This window comes from Amia ocellicauda, chromosome 6, assembly GCF_036373705.1.
Source record: "Amia ocellicauda isolate fAmiCal2 chromosome 6, fAmiCal2.hap1, whole genome shotgun sequence".
Classification (NCBI taxonomy): Eukaryota; Metazoa; Chordata; class Actinopteri; order Amiiformes; family Amiidae; genus Amia; species Amia ocellicauda.
In genome coordinates, this window is record NC_089855.1 from 24,998,522 (window position 1) to 25,007,798 (window position 9,277).

General features: G+C 41.1%; 1 pseudogene; it reads left to right on the forward strand.

Moving 5' to 3' along the window:
- The first annotated feature begins 5,279 nt into the window (after window positions 1-5,279).
- LOC136751849 (uncharacterized) lies at window positions 5,280-7,045 on the forward strand (annotated as a pseudogene).
- The last annotated feature ends 2,232 nt before the right edge of the window (window positions 7,046-9,277 follow it).

A 9,277-nucleotide genomic window follows, 5' to 3' on the forward strand; every position in this document is an offset into this window, starting at 1 on the left:
GGTAGGAGAATCCATGGGAAGCGATGAGGGGGCCCAGGGAGCGAGTGTAGAGAGAGAACAGGAGCGGGCCCAGGACGGAGCCTTGGGGAACACCTGTGAGGAGAGGTTGGGGGTGGATGAGGAGCCTCGCCATGTCACTTGGTAGGACCGGTCACTGAGGTAGGAGGAGAACCAGGTGAGAGCAGTCCCAGAAATTCCAAGGTCAGCGAGGCAGGAGAGGAGGATAGAGTGATCAATGGTGTCAAATGCTGCGGAGAGGTCAAGGAGGATGAGGACTGAGGAGAGGGAGGCCGCCCGAGCACAGCTGAGGGAGTCAGTGACAGCCAGGAGAGCGAGGGAGGGAGGGAGGAGAAGGTGGAGAAGCGTTTGCGGGGGTTGTTGACAGTGGATTCGAAGAGAGATTGGAAGTAAGACTTCTTGGCTGAGGTGAGAGAGGACGAGAATGTGGACAGTAGAGAGCGGTAGAGTTCGAGGGCAGCTGGGAGTTTGGTCCTTTTCCACTTCTGTTCGGCGGCACGCAGACTAGTTCGGGTTGCGCAGAGAACAGCAGAGAGCCAAGGCTGAGAAGGGGAGAGATGGGCAGGATGAGACGTGAGAGGACAGAGAGAGTCAAGGGAGGAGGTGAGGGAGGAGAACAAAGAGGAGGTTGACAGTTGACAGATAGATGGAAAAACAGTCAATGGAAGGTAAGAGAGTGAGGGCAGTGAAGGCAAGGGTGGGAAAGGGAGAAGGAAATGAAGTGGTGGTCCAAGATGTCCATGGGTGTAACGGAGAGTGTTGAAGGGGAGCAGCCTCTAGAGCAGATGAGATCTAGCTGGCGGCCAGCCCTGTGAGTGGGGGGAGACGGGGAGAGAGAGAAGTTGAAGGAGTGAAGGAGAGGAAGAAATCTGGCACAGTGGGAAGGGTTGGAGAGGTGGATGTTGAAGTCTCCCAGGAGGATGGTAGGTGAGGACAGTGAGGGGAGGGAGGAGAGAAGAAAGTCGAGTTCATCCAGGAAGGAGGTGAATGGTGGAGGTGGACGGTAGAGAAGTAGAAGGAAGAGGTGAGAGGGAGAGGTGATTTTCACTGCATGGAATTCAAAACTGTGGGTCGAGATAGAGGAGAGAATGGGAGAGCAGGAGCCCTGTTCCTCCTCCCCGCCGGTAAGACGAGGGGAATGGGACAGCACAAAGAGAGAGGATAAGGCAGCAGGGGTGGTAGAGTTGTCTGGGGAGATCCATGTCTCGGTGAGAGCAAGGAAATCCAGAGACTGGTGGGAGGCGAAGGCGGAGATGAAGTCGGCCTTGTTGGAAGCTGAGTGGCAGTTCCACAGGCCTCCAGAGAGTGGAGTAGCGGGGAGGGAGGAGGAGGGGAGGAGAGGCAGAGAGATGAGGTTGGAGGGGTTAGGGAAACAATGGCGCGCAGGTGTATGCCGAGAGGAAGGAGAGAGCAGGACAGGAATTAGAGAGATTGTCATGGTTGCCTGTTGTTGCTGTTCAGCGTCTACTCAACGTCTTCGCAGCTAGAGTCCCTGCCCTTTGTAAGTGGGGCCCTTCAGAAGGGGGGCACTGAAGGCTGCTGGCGCTGACTGCTGGCGCAGAGGGGTGGGGGGCGGTTAAATACGATACCTGTAACTAATGAGGACAGTGCACACCTGTGTTGTGTTGAATGACACAAGGCTGGTCAGGATGGCCCTCCCTCCCACGCAGGACTGCTAATAGCACAATTAATGGCCGCTTAATATCTGAATACAGACAAAGACAGTGCCAGATACACGCAGTTACACTGAACACATGTTCTGGGAGTGCCCAAAGGTCTGTATTGGGTCCCATATTATGGCAAGCCAAACTGTCATTTAGAGATATCTTTAATTCATTAATTCAAATATTTAAATATATCTTTAAATAATTGAAAGATATCTGCAAATCATTTAGATATATCTGCAAATAATTCCAGATATCTTCAAATATTTCAAGATATCTGCAAATCATTTTGAGATATCTTCAAATCTTCCTGTATGTAGCCCAAGATTATCTCTTCCTGTTCACTTGTTCATTAATTTCTATGTAACTGAATGAGGAAACACAAAGTGATAATTTCAGCAAACATACAGGAAGTCATTTGAAGATATCTTGAAATGATTTAGAGATATCACTAAATGAACAGGAAGACATTTGCAGATATCGCTTTAAAGATATCTCCACATTATATAAATATATATCAAAATATTTAAACATATCTTGAAATGCTTTTCGAGATATCTCTAAACGATAATTTGGCTTGCCATACTGTTCTGGGTGTGGTCATTATTTTACTAATTAAAAAACAGCTCAGAGGGAGGGTGAACATTGGGGAGAACATTGGGGAGGGAGGTTCAATAAATGTATTCTTTCTATTGTTATTGTCTGTTTCTTTCAACAATAGAAAATATTTGTTCACCAAAAAAGTGGCCTAGTTTTGGAAAAAGTTAATTCAAAGATTAACATTTTCAGTCTTACAGGACATAAACCTAAACAAAGCGATATCTAAAGTCATTTTACAGAAGTGAACCTGTCTTTGCAGGTCCTAACACCATGCTTGCTTCTGAGCTGTTTCCTCAACCATTCAATTCAAAATTACAGACCACCCAATAATGTTTGCTAGTACGCCAGTTGCAGTGGTTTGTCTGAACACAGGTTTTATTTATTTTTTGCTATAGATTGTGAGAGAAAACAATACCAAACTAATGCTAGATAGTGATATCTAACTTCCTGTCTTTCTATAAAGACCCGTCTTTGCCATTGCAGGTACTCTTTTGCTCACTTCACATGTAACAACATGTTCTTGTGGTTAAGCTGTTATTTCTAGGTGAAGTGTGATTGAGAGAAAACAAACAAAAGGAAGAAAAAGTCTACTCATGTTGTGGAGTATTGTTTTAAGATATTGAACACATTTCTGTAACCCATTTATTTAGTATTAGTTTCTTTCCCAACCCAATGTTTACCAGAACTGGTCAGTATTGGAACTATGTGTTTGTCTGTAATTTGGTATGTTTTTTTTTGTTTAAATATATGTACTGTATGTGTATCTGTGTGTGTTTATTTGGTGTATGTGTGTACATAAATACAGGTTTAATCAAAAATAGTTATGTCACTCTATGTAATGGCCACAGAATGAATATGCAAATCTTTGAGAGAGATTACCAATAATGGATTTGTAGAAAGATTTTCTCTGGCCACCTGTCTAATCACTATTATCTGGGGATTTCCGGTACATGAAAGTCTCAGAGCCATTAAGAAAAAGTCACCCAAACATTATTGCTCTTATCTAGGATAAGATCAGTAAATCCAGTGCATAAGCTGACTCACTGACTCACCACCTTGCCCTCAGTTCCACATATATGTTTTACAAACATCACATATTATCTTGTTTTTCCATTTACTGGAGCTTTCATCAGCAAGCTGACATTAACTGTTGAGTTTTGTTTTGTAGTTGGTATGCTTGTCAGTGTAAATATTAAATTAAAAAAATATTCTTCAAATTATGCAGTTCATGATGATGGATGTTTTTACTTTGAAATGAGTTTTCCCAAGTATTTACAGTATGTATTTATTGCACCTGAAGCTGGTCATTTTATGTTTTCACCATTATGAAATCTATGCAGGTATTTATATCATATATATGAAAAGCATGGCATGTTTGAAATATTAATTTATTTTTTTATGGAATCACATTTATGAAGTAAATGAAAGATAAAAAAATACATAATGAATAAAAACCTATTTCAATCACATCATATTTCCCCTTAGTTTTTCCCTGAAAAACTTGAGTTTAACTCAACTTAAAGACGATGATGTACAAAGCATTGATCTAATTAAGTCAAAACCCTAGTTAAGGGAATATTTCAAAATTTATTAAATTTAATACATCAGGTACTTAATACTTAATGTGTTTTATATAACCAGTAACTTTTCTTGTTTTAAATTTTTGTTTTGTTTGTTGAGCATCTGTGCCATAAATCTTGCATTTGCTTGACGCCTGCTTTAAAACACAATCTTTTCATATGTCAGCCTTAAATCTTAACAATGAAAGGTTAATTTTTTTCTCCAAAACCAGGAAAATATGTAATCTGAATTCACAATGCAATGAGGAGAAAAGGGAGAGTACTTGGCAGCATCAGTGTGCTTCCATACATTCCATCTCACGGTTACACGGCATTACAGTGAAACAAAGACTGCGATGACATCACTGCACGTTCTATGACAATGCAGACAATAACCGTGAATGCCAATTACAGCAAAGTGCTATAACCAAGCCAGATATTTCAGAGCAGACAAACAGCGATGCCAATACCAAGTCAACAATAACAACGTGTGTCATATAAAGAGTATCCCCATCACAGTGTATTAACCCTATTAAGACCCAACAACTGTATTTACTCTATATTATTTGAAAACAATATAATAATAATAATAATAATAATAATAATAATAATAATAATAATAATAATAATAGGTAGGTACATGTGCCGTCTTCAACAGTGTGCTGGAACATGAATCCAGAACAAATAAGTTAAATAACAGTTAAATAAATCAGACAATTATGTTATTTTAAATGGGAGGCTAACAAAGACTGACAGACTCATATACTCGTTTAGGTTTATTGTGTTGTTTACTTATTTACTTATTAGGATGGGGATGAGGTGGATAATGGACGTCAGACAGTATTGTAACATTTCAGGTTTAATCACTCCTTTATTTTCTATGTTTGATAAAGTTAACAGCAAATGCTTTCTCCAACATTTCATCCAACAAGATTCTATAAGCTGAGGTTAAATGAATCATGAAGTCCTTTATGTTTTGTAAACAAGTTTATTGTAAATATATAACTAAATGCAAAGTGAGTGAACAGAAGAAAAATCTAAAATCAATATTTGGTGTGACCACCCTTTGCCTTCAAAACAGCATCAATTCTTCTAGGTACACTTGCACACAGTCAGGGATTTTGTAGGCATGTAGTCAGGTGTATGATTAAACAGTTATACCAAATAGGTGCTAATGATCATCAATTCAATATGTAGGTTGAAACACAATCATAAACTGAAACAGAAACAGCTGTGTAGGAGGAATAAAACTGGGTGAGGAACAGCCAAACTCAGCTAACAAGGTGAGGCTGCTGAAGACAGTTTACTGTCAAAAGTCTTACACCATGGCAAGATTGAGCACAGCAACAAGACACAAGGTAGTTATACTGCATCAGCAAGGTCTCTCCCAGGCAGACAGGGGTTTCCAGATGGGCAGTCCAAGCTCTTTTGAAGAAGCACAAAGAAACGGGCAACGTTGAGGACCGTAGACGCAGTGGTCGGCCAAGGAAACTTACTGCAGCAGATGAAAGACACATCATGCTTACTTCCCTGGCAGAAAGTGAGAGAGACACTTAGGTCAGCATGCCAGGAAGTGCTTGGAGTCAAGAAACCCCAGCAGAAAGAGTGGATCACAGCAGAGACCTTGACTAAGATAGAAGACAGAAAGAAGAAGAAGACAGCAGTTAACAGCAGCAGGACTAGAGCAGCAAAGGCCAAGGCCCAAAAAGAATATGCAGAAGCCCACAGAGCAGTGAAGAGGAACATTAGGGAGGACGAGAGAGACTATGTGGATAGACTGGCAGCAGAAGCGGAGCAGGCAGCATACAGCAGCAACATGAAACAGCTTTACAACATCACCAAGCGACTGTCTAGAAAGTTCACCAAGCCAGAATGTCCTGTCAAAGACAAGCAGGGAAAGTCCATAACAGGAATAGAACAACAGATTAACAGATAGGCGGAACACTTTGAGGAACTCCTGAACAGACCAGCACCACCAAATCCAGCACACATCGACACAGCCAACGAGGACCTCCCAATCAATTGTGACAAACCAACCAACCAGAGCCATCACCATGATGAAGAACAGGAAGGTGGCTGGACCTGACAGTATCCCAGCAGAGGCTCCGCATAATAGTCGAGCAGCCTGTGGAGTGGAACTCCTCATTGTACATCAACTTTGTTGACTATGAGAAGGTGTGGAACGAGAGACCCTCTGGAAGCTCCTTCGGCACTATGGCATCCCAGTAAAGGTGGTTAACCTGATCAAGAACTCATACAACGGAGTACACTGCAGAGTGATCCATGGAGGGCAGCTCAGAAACAGCTTTCAGGTGCGAACCGGAGTCAGACAAGGATCCTTGTTGTCACCCTTTCTCTTCCTCCTTGTCATCGATTGGATTATGAAGATATCCACTTACGAGCGCAGGAACGGAATCCAGTGGACGTTGTGGACCCAACTTGATAACCTGGACTTTGCTGACGACCTTGCACTCCTTTCGCACAGCAAACAGCCGATGCAAGAGAAGACCAACGTAGTGGCAGCCACGTCATCACAGGTTGGCCTCAACATCCACAAGGACAAGACCAAGATCAACTCTGTCAGCAATGACCCAGTCACACTGAATGGAAGTCCACTGGAAAAATGCAGTCCTTCACCTACCTAGGCAGCATCATCGACCAGCAGGGTGGCACAGATGTAGACGTCAAAGCAAGGATTGGCAAGGCAAGAGCAGCCTTCTTACAGCTCAAGAACATCTGGATCTCCAGAGAGCTGTCTTTGGCATAAAGATTCGACTGTTTAACTCCAATGTGAAATCAGTTCTCCTGTATGGAGCTGAAACCTGGAGGACAACCAAAACAACCACAAGGAAGGTCCAGACCTTCATAAACAGCTGCCTCAGAAGGATTCTCCAGATCCACTGGCAAGATACCACCAGCAACATCAACCTCTGGGAGAGGACCCATCAACTCCCAGCACAGGAAGAAATCAGAAGCAGAAGATGGGGCTGTTGGCCAACCAACATCACCAGACAGGTACTGCGATGGAACCCCCAAGGCAAGCGGAAAAGAGGCCATCCAAGAAACACCTGGCGACACGACCTTCAGGCTGACACCATAGAAATGGGCTACACCTGGAACCAGCTAGAGAAAATGGCCAAGGACAGAGGACTCTGGAGATCTGCGGTTGGCGGCCCATATACTGACTGGGGTGAAGGGCAATAGTAGTAGTAGTAGTATCCATCATGCAATACCATCAGGGAGGCATCTGATTGGCCCCAAATTTATTCTGCAGCATGACAACGACCCCAAACATACAGCGACAGTCATTAAGAACTATTTTCAGCATAAAGAAGAACAAGGAGTCCTGGAAGTGATGGTATGGCCCCCACAGAGCCCTGATCTCAACATCATCGAGTCTGTCTGGGATTACATGAAGAGAGAGAAGCAACTGAGGCTGCCTAAATCCACAGAAGAACTGTGGTTAGTTCTCCAAGATGTTTGGGCCAACCTACCTGCCGAGTTCCTTCAAAAACTGTGTTCAAATGTACCTAGAAGAATTGATGCTGTTTTGATGGCAAAGGGTGGTCACACCAAATATGGATTTGATGTAGATTTTTCTTCTATTCACTCACTTTGCATTTAGTTAATTGATAAATAGAATCTATTAACATGATTATTTTTGAAAGAATTCTTACTTTATAGCATTTTTTCAGACCTGCCTAAAACTTTTGCACAGTACTGTATATAATTTTTTTTAACACAGGAACTTAGTTAAATTATTTAAAACAAGAAGTCTGTCATGGGAGGTGACAGGAGCTCAACTAATAAATGCTAATTTATCAAAAAAAAAATGTATGCACATGTTGTTAGTATGATTGGTTATTTGTGATGTTTTTGTTTTTTATTCACATTTATTGTTTTTGGGTAGTCTGTAGCTAGACAGAGGTATTGCCTAGTGACTAATTGCACATTCAGAGTACACATCTGAGCCCACTTACTAATTGGGCTCCAATATTCCTAAATGGAGTGGCCAGGCGAACAGGAGGAGAGAAACGGAAAAAAAACTAGCAACGGAAATGAGTGGCGGCCAGGGCAGACAGAGGAGACAGTCTGGACAGTGGCCAGGTTGACCACAGTGGGGATGGTGGGTCAGTATGAGAGTGTAGAGAATGAAAACTGGATCCCTCATCTGGGACAAGTGCATTTGCACCTTTCTTTTGTTTCCTCTTGCTACTATTGTTTCCTTGTGTGTGTGTATTTTTTACCAGGGTCAAAGTAACATTATATAATTGTAGCGTTATAGTGGGTATTGCTTAGCTTGTAGTGTGTGTGTGTGTGTGTGTGTGTGTGTGTGTGTGTGTGTGTGTCAATATCTATATCTAATGATATAGACACACTCACACACACAGATTGTTTAGAGGTTTCAATAAAAGCACATCTCCCCTCATTTTTAATATTGAGCCCCACTGAAACTGAGATAGTGTCAGTACTGAGGAAGAATGTTCTGTATTCATTTTTTATTATAGCAAACGGTATTATTGAATGGATGCACATAGATTTCTCCATCAAACCCTAAGATATGAAATAGCAGGTGCCATTTCCACCTTGCCAAGAATAAGAATCATCCAAAGATGTCCTATTTTGATTTTAATAATAAAACAAAAGTCATTGCATCACATGCACATTCACATGTTAAGCACATTGGGAACTGTAATGTATTTCAAAGACAGATACTGGAGCATATGGGTAGAGTGGGATACCAGGGGAGAATGCTGTTAATTAATACTTTGGTTTGAATACTTTATTTCATAGATAGCCTAATTATAATTGCAGTTAAATGTTTCATATACAAAAAAAAAAATACAATTAATGTATTAAAAAGAAAACATTGATTGTGTTAATAATATGTATGTGTAGTCTTCCTTAAAACCAACCACCATAATATAAAATATTGGTACCACTTTACAATGTCTCCCTAGTTATTGTGTATTTACATAGTAGGTACTCAGTGACTGTATCTGTAGTTACTCATAATTACAGTGAATCTATGTATTATTACAATGTACTTAATTTGTAAACAGTGGGCCATGCCCAGTATAGCTCCAAAGGTAGCCTCCCTGTGGACATCCTTACCAGACAATTGTGTACTTACATTACACCGTTAATCATTTTTACACCTTATTTAAATTGTAATAATGCATAATTACACCATTCTTGTGAGTAACTACAAATATAGTTACTGAGTACCTACTATGTAAATACACTGTAACTGGGAGATGTATTGTAAAGTGTTACCAAAATATCTTTATAAAATATATACATATACATATACATATATATGTTGATTATTCTTAGATAACAGAACAGCTTCTGGGATTATATAAATTATTTCAAACCATAATAGTGTTAAATTACAAAAATGTAGAAACCTTAGCAGCAAAACCATATTATTTA